At 39.6% G+C, this 8,145-nt stretch overlaps 1 pseudogene; it reads left to right on the top strand.

Moving 5' to 3' along the window:
• Positions 1-6,888: 6,888 nt before the first annotated feature.
• LOC118661061 lies at positions 6,889-7,373 on the top strand (annotated as a pseudogene).
• Positions 7,374-8,145: the final 772 nt, after the last annotated feature.

Below are 8,145 nucleotides of genomic sequence, written 5' to 3' on the forward strand. Positions count from 1 at the left end.
GGATAATTTTATAAATGACATTCATTTAAAATATATTAATATGTAATTTCTCAGTCTAGCAGACTCACATAATCTTATTTACATGACATGTGTCCTTCCAAGCACACTGAAGTCAGGGATGTCTCAAGTTGATTCTCCAAAAGGTTTGCAAGTTTTAACTTGGTATGATCCATGTGGTGATAGCCAAAGGCCAGGTTAGAGCTCTGACCATGGAACAGCTGTCATATGACCTCTCAGGTATGTGAAGATTTTGTCTTAAGGGCAGTTTAGTTCCCCACAGAAAGTGTTTAAGTAGGGGAGTGGCATGATTAGAGCTGCATTTAAAAGAATGCATTGCCCCATGTACAGAAAGGATTGGAGATGGACGTGGGAAATTCATTGGGAGGTCATTGTAGCAGCCCAGGTGAAGGATGCTGATAATTTGAACCTGATTGTTAGCAGTTGTTGAGAAGAATGAGATATATTCTGGAGATAGAGTTCACAGATTAGATGTGAACTCTCGCGTCAGGGCTAACTCTGATGTTACTGGTATGGACTATGAGTCTATATAATGAAGTCAAGTGTTGAGGGAGGGTACTGCGAAAGAATAACCAATACAAAGTGGGAAGAGATATCAGAAGTTGACTTTGGACTTTTAAAATACTTATGAGACAACCAAGGGGAAACACCAAGTAGTTAGTTGAATATTCAATTTTAAATGCTTAAAGAAGAGGCTGGGCTGGAAATCTAAATTTGGGAGCCATTTTATATATTTGGAATTTAAAGCAGTATGTCATTGAGTTTGCCTAGGAAGAGAATATGATATGGGGGAGGGGGGGGAGGGTGTCCAGGACACTCAATATCAGGTGGAAAAGAAGAGCCAGCAAAAGAGATTAAGGAATAGCCAGAGAGAAATGATAGCAAAACTTGGGGACACAGTGTACTGTTAAGAAATCCAAGAGGAAGAAGAAAGAAGCAGGTGATCATGTGTCTTGAATGCTGCTGAGAAGTTCAGAATGAAGATGAAAACATCTCGTTCAATCAAGCAATGTAAATAAGGATGGTTTCTAGTGTGGGCAGATATCTGACTGGAGTGAAATGCAGAGTCCATGAGAATAAAGAAGTTGAGGCTAAAATTCTAATTGTGAGACTCTTGACCTTCCAGGGTCCTAGATGGAAAAGACAATAGCTGAAAGATGCCATGGGGTTCAGGTTTTCCCAGACTTCCAGTGAGAGATACTAGATCATATGTGAGTGATGATGAGAGGAGTTTAAAGGTTGATGATACTGCAGACAGAGGGGCTTTTTGGGTAACTCTTGGCCTTTGAAAGAAGGAGGGATATTTCTTCATTGTAGCTGAAGGAAAGGGCAAATGGTTGCAGACATTTGGTGTAAGAAAGGTGTATTTAAATGCACACTGCATGATATTTTTGAATAAATACTCATGTTACAATCATGATTCATAAATTCTAATAAAAAGGAGGAAGACTGGCAAAGTGTAAATTGGAAGTAATTCTATGTAAACATCAGTTTGGGTGCTCCTGTTTTCATATCTCCTTCAAACAGAAATGCCTTTAAATTAAAACAAATGGATCTTTTCTTACATCTGCACTTCTGTTGAGTGGTTATAATATTGTAGTTGGTTCTAGTTTTCTCTTTTGGCTTTGATCTGCAGTACATCACTTTTCTATAATTCTACTAAATGGGGGAAAAATTATTCTCTGTGCACAAACTTTCAGTGCTCATAAAGATATTCATTTGTAATATTAGAGCTGTCACATGCCTACTCCTTCATCTAGCAGTGCAATTTACCTCTACCTGGATTGGCAAAAAGGAAAAAACTTAATTTTACTCTCTACTTTCCTGGCAGTTTTAAAGTTACATAAAAGTAACCTTGCCTCCTCTGGCAGTTCGAAAATGTTGTCAGGCAACATTCAAGAGTAACAAGATTGTCTTTAAATTCAGTGATTTTGTTGTATTCATTCCTGTAACAGCAAGACAGCTGCAAAATGATATCCTAATTTCAGCTTCTATTGGGTACAGTCTTTCAAGATAATTCTGGCTCTTGCTTCTCATACTTCTCATACACCAGTAGACTTGGTCAGAGCAAAGTTACAATCTGGGACCTCTTTCTCACCAAGCATACCACATATAGCCAGATGTGTCTGAGCCTGTATTCTGCTTGTCTCTAGTTGCCTGGAGTAATGGTAGTTACTAATACTTATTTAAATAGCATTTTATAGGTTTACTAGAGGCCCGGTGAAATTTGTGCACTGGGGATGGGGGGTGTGTGTGTGTCCCTCAGCCCAGCCTGCACCCTCTCTAATCTGGGACCCCTCGGGGGATGTCCAATTGCCAGTTTAGGCCCGATCCCTGTGGGATCCCAGACTGGAGAGGGTGCAGGCTGGGCTGAGGGACCCCCCCGCCTCAAACACCCATGCATGAATTTCATGCACCGGGCCTCTAGTATAATTATATGAAGCAAGTGCATAGTATTTCAAGGTAGAATATGAAAATATATGCAAAAATGGGTTATACTAGATGTGTGCACTGCAGACATTTTGAATTAAAGTCATTCAGAAGAACCTCAGAGAAGAGGGTGCGTTTTGAATTACGTCCAAAAAACAAATCATATATGATATAAATGGATGATATAAAAGAAGAACCAATCCCATTTGAGGAAGGGTTTGACTAAAGATCAAGGATGAGTCAGACATGTTTAGAGGTAGATATGGAGATCAGCTGTTTTTTAGTGTGTTCATTTGTGGGTTTTTCTTTTCTTTTTGTGGCTTTAATAATTGATAATATTGAGGCCATAGTGTTAAATTCTCGACTACAGAATGAGAAATTTGAGCTAGCCTATGGCCAGGAGGGGCTAAGTTCTAAAACAGGAAAATAGCATGAACTGGTTGGTATTTTTGGAAGATCAATTTGGCACTTAGATTGATTGGACCTTGGAGAAACAGGGGACTGGAATACTAACTAAAAGTCTTCTTGTGATGTTGCATGTATAAGGAAGTGCAGGTATGATCTAGGTTGGATTTGGAATCAAAACAATGGATACATGAAGAAGAATCAACCGAATTGAATTTGTGAACCAAAGATGAGAGATATAAATGGGAGATAATTAAAAGGGATTTAAATTCCTGTTGGTTGGAATGCTTTTGAAATATAAAGCAGATCATATCATTCCTCTGCTCAAAACCCTCCAATAGCTTCCAATGATAGTTAGAATTAAATTCATCTTTACCATGGTCTATAGAACGGTACAAGTCTGAGCCCCTGGCTGCCTAGCTGACCTCCTTCCTACCATCCAAGCTTCCTGTGGGCCAGCCACACTAGTCTCTGTAAAAGTAGCCTACTTATTCAAGGGCCTTTATCTTTGCTGTTTGTTCTCTCTGTCTGGAATGCTCTGCCCCAGATGTTCATGTGGCATCACTGTTTCAGCCATACAGGTCTCTATTCAAAAGTTACTTTTTCAGAGAGGAACTCCATTTTCATCCGTGTTAGCTGAAAGCTTCTGTTGCTGTCTATCCCATTACCCTGCTTTATATACCTTTATTGCAATGTATATGACAATATATCCCATACTCATTTGCTTAATGTCTATCTCTTATGTCAGCTCAATGAAGAAGACTTAGTCTGCTTATTTTCTATTGCTGTGTGGCACTTTGTAGGTGCTCAATAAATATTTGTGAATGAATGACTGATTTCTAAACTGTTGGGTGCTAATTAAGTTGTCCAAGATAATAAGAAAACTGATATGAGGACAGAAGATCCTGAGTTTGGTTTTGGTCTTGTGAGTGTGAAATGAAATTTTGGTGCTTAACAGTATAAATATTTTTCTGTTATTTTGAAAATGACATACTTTTTCTCCAACAAATAAATCCTCTCCCCACTCCCATCTCCCCCAAAACAATCTTAAGTACTTTGATGCTTACAGTAGAAAGAACACAATGATCTGATTCTAATCAGGTATTACAAACTTTCAAATAATTTTTTAAATTCATTTTCAGTGGCACCCAGAGCTTTTAAATAGGGGCTAATTTGCACCAAAGGAGATAAAGGTGAGGCATGTTAATTGAATGTTCTATCTATCTGTCCATCTTAATATAAAAATCAATTTCTAAAGTAAAGTTTTAAGGGAAAGTGATTTGCCTAATTTATAGGCCAGACAGTGTTTCCCTGAAGCTGACACCACCCCACTCCCTCAGCTTCTTGGCAGCCCTGCTCTCTGAAAGGGCCAATTTACTCATCTTTCTGGAGACATTTATGTCATCAAAGCTCCCTCACTGTCATGACAGCAAATAGCACATATATTTCCTTTTCACTTAAAATACAAACACACAGAACATTCTCTTCTCAACTTGCAGCATTGAGGCAATAAGCATAGGTATTTGGCAATCCTGGAAGCAAGTGTAGATGGTACTTTATCCTACTCCAATATATTCAAGTGGAAGTCACCCTGTAGATATGTAAAACCCATGAAGTTGTATTGGAAAGGATTAGTTGGAGCACAGCCCCTCAAGGTGAATGGAATTGTTAGTCTCTGACCAATGTTGTTGACTGATCCCTTATTTTAATCCCTTGGGCCAGCACAAGATAGTAATGGTGGAGGTGGTGGAACCAGAAAAGATTTTGCACAGCAAAAGAAACCATCAATAAAACAAAAAGAAAGCCCACTGCATGTGAGAACATATTTGCCAAAGTTATATCTGATAAGGGCCTAATCTCCAAAATTTACAGGGAACTCATACATCTTAACAAAAGGAAGATAAACAATCCAATCAAAAAATGGGCAAAGGACTTAGATACTTTTTGAAAGTGGACACATAGAAGGCCAAGAGACATATGAAACCATGCTCAAAGTCACTAATCATCCAAGAGATACAACTCCAAACAATAATGAGATACCATCTCACACCTGTCAGAAGAGCTAAAATCAACAAATTGACCAACGACAAGTGCTGGTGAGGATGTGGAGAAAAAGGAATCACTGTGCACTGCTAGTGTGAATGCAGACTGGTGTAGCCACTGTGGAAAACAGTATGGCATTTCCTCAAAAAATTAAAAATGGAACTCCCATTTGACCCAGTAATCCCACTTCTAGGATATACCCCAAGAAATCAGAAACATTAATTAGAGAGGATATATGCACCCCTATGTTGATAGGAGCACAATTTACAACAGCTAAGATTTGGAAACAGCCTAAGTGCCCATCAGCAGATGAGTGGATTAAAAAACAGTGGTACATCTACACAATGGAATACTATGCTGCTGTAAAAAAGAAAGGATGATTATCATTCCCAACAGCATGGATGGACCTGGAGAGCATTATGCTAAGCAAAATAAGCCAGTCAGAGAAAGATAAATATCATATGATCTCACTCATTTGTGGAATATAATGAACAACATAAACTGATGAACAAAAATAGAGCCAGAAACAGAGAAGCATCAAACAGACTGTCAAAATTCAGAGGGAAGGAGCGGGGATAAGAGATCAACCAAAGGACTCGTATGCATGCATATAAGCATAACCAATGAACACAGACACTAAGGGGGGGAGGGCACGTGCTGGGGGGTGGAGGTGGCCAGTAAGAGGTCAATGGGGGGGAAAAAGGAGACATATGTAGTACTATATGTAATACTTTAAACAATAAAGAATTTAAAAAAAAAATGAAAGAAAAGAGGAACATGCTCTCTCTGTTTCCTTTGCTGTTTTGAGGCTTACAAACAGTGGCTTTAGGAAAACCAAATGTAGCCTTGTAGGCTGCATGGAAGAGTTGTGTATCTAGGATTCAATGGGAATTAGAAACTCCAGTCATGTGTCAATAAGATTCTCAATGAGTTAGAAGGACTGCATTTGGGTCTTGCTCAAAATTTCACAGTTGTATAAACTGGGCTGAAAATTGTAGATCTAGACCAGAGCTAATGTGAAAATAGAGCTGAGATTTGAGTCCTTATTTGGGGGTGGTTTCTATTTTCACTCAAAAAAATAAAACTCATTGCTTTAACATCCCCCAAATTAGCCATCAGAGTCCTCTGCCTAGTCTCAATGGGAAGCTTTGCTGCTGGTTTTGAGAATGCATTCTCAGTGGGGTGCTGGACAATTACATTCCAAATAGCAGCCCAGGGTTCTAAGTCGTGATTGGATTGTATTTTTGCTGCTGGCGGATGTGGCCAATCAGGCAGCAGGGCTGGGAGCAATGGGGGATAGAGGGAGGAGGAATGGGGTTGCTTTTACATTCCATTGAAATATAATACCACGAGAGTACTTGAAGGACTCATTTCTTTTAAAGTATAAATAAATAAGTGCTTGTTAGTCTGTAAATATTTGCCTTAATATACATGGCCTAAAGTGGCACTTTTTCATCCTGTCAACTATTGGAAGTATCAGACTGCAATGTGGAGTGATAGGACAATGTTTGCTTTCTTAGGCATTGATCTTTGTCTGCAGTAGTTTATGGACAGGTCAAGTCCACATTTTTTTGGGTAGGAGATTGGAGCTTCAGGCTGGGAGACAATGGGCTCTTTTTCTAGATTTTCCACAAATGATTGCATGCGATGTCCTAACATCTCTCAGCCTCAATTTACTCATTTGTGTTAAGATGACTTTGGTTTTCAACCTTTCTTGCTATGTGGACCCTAAAAAGAATTTGATAAAGCTGTGATTCCTTTCGTGTGTGTGTGTGTGTGTGTGTGTGTGTGTGTGTGTGTGTGAGAGAGAGAGAGAGAGAGAGAGAGAGAGAGAGAGAGAGAGAGAGAGAGAGAGAGAGAGAACATAACAAACATAACATATGAAAACAGGTTTGGAGTGGTCCATGGGTTCCTACATAAGATTCTGAAGTTAAGATCCTATGAAATGGCCCTTCCTTTATAGCTCCAGTCCCAGACACAGCAGCCATGGTGATGCTGATGCCCAAGAAGAAACAGATTTCCATTTACAATCTTCTTTTTAAGGTGGGAGTGATGGTGGCCAAGAAGGATGTGCACATGCCTAAACACCCCGAGCTGGCAGACAAGATCATGCCTAATCTTCACGTCATGAAGGCATGCAGCCTCTCAAATCATGAGGCTACGTGAAGGAACAGTTTGCCTGGAAACATTTCTACTGGTACCTTACCATCAAGGGCATCCGGTATCTCCGCAGTTACCTCCACCTGCCCCCAGAGATCGTGGCCTGCCACTCTGCACCTGAGACTGGCAGGCCAAGGCCCAAAGGTCTGGAGGGCGATGACCTGCAAGACTCACACTATGGGAAGCTGACAGAACACATACAGACAGGGTGCTGTGCCCCCTGGTGCTGACAAGAAAGCTGAGCCAAGGCTAAGTCAGCAACCGAATTCCAGTTTAGAGGCAGATTTGGTCGTGGACGTAGTCAACTACCTCAGTAAAGTTGGAGAGATTTATTTTGTGTTGAATAACGTCGTGATCAGAAAAAAAAAAAAAAGATCCTATGAACTGGATCATCCCTTCCAGAACTACTATGGCATCAAATGCCAATCACATCTTTGAACCTCAGACAATTTTATTGTTTATTTGTAACCTACTGTCTTACAATTTCACTTACAACTAGATTTTCTATTCATTGTTAGTGAGACTGATTGTTTCTTGAATCAGGCAGAAAGGCACAATTCTCAATTACCTGAAGGTCCCAGGGGGCTGATTTCTAGGGAAGTTCATTACATATACAATAGGTGTGTTACAAATAGAATTAAATGAAGGGCAGTTTGCTGGTCCCTAATGTTGTATCTCCATACCTATCAGCTAATATCTGCCGTAGCCAAAATTGTCTTGTTTACACATTTTCCAACAAGTTAATTGTTTAGCAGAGAGTTTACACATTGATTATAGACTGATGAATGCCATTGACAAACACACTGCTCTTGAATTCACTCAATCAGCAATTTTATAAGCTTTACCCCATGTGATGAAAGGATATTGATGTACTTTAAAAGAAAATCACCACTAACTTCTAGAATTAGAGTACAAGATCATTGAAAAGCTCATCAATTAACATTGCAGTGTAATAGGTAAGATTCAGGGCTTAGAAATCATGTGGATCTGAGTTCAAATCCCAGTTCTACCTCTTTCTAGAGCTGTTACTTTAAACTCTCTAAGTCTTGCTTTCCTCATCTGTAGAATGAAACAGCGCACAACTCAGAG

This window comes from Myotis myotis, unplaced genomic scaffold (genome assembly GCF_014108235.1).
Source record: "Myotis myotis isolate mMyoMyo1 unplaced genomic scaffold, mMyoMyo1.p scaffold_m19_p_8, whole genome shotgun sequence".
Lineage (NCBI taxonomy): Eukaryota > Metazoa > Chordata > Mammalia > Chiroptera > Vespertilionidae > Myotis > Myotis myotis.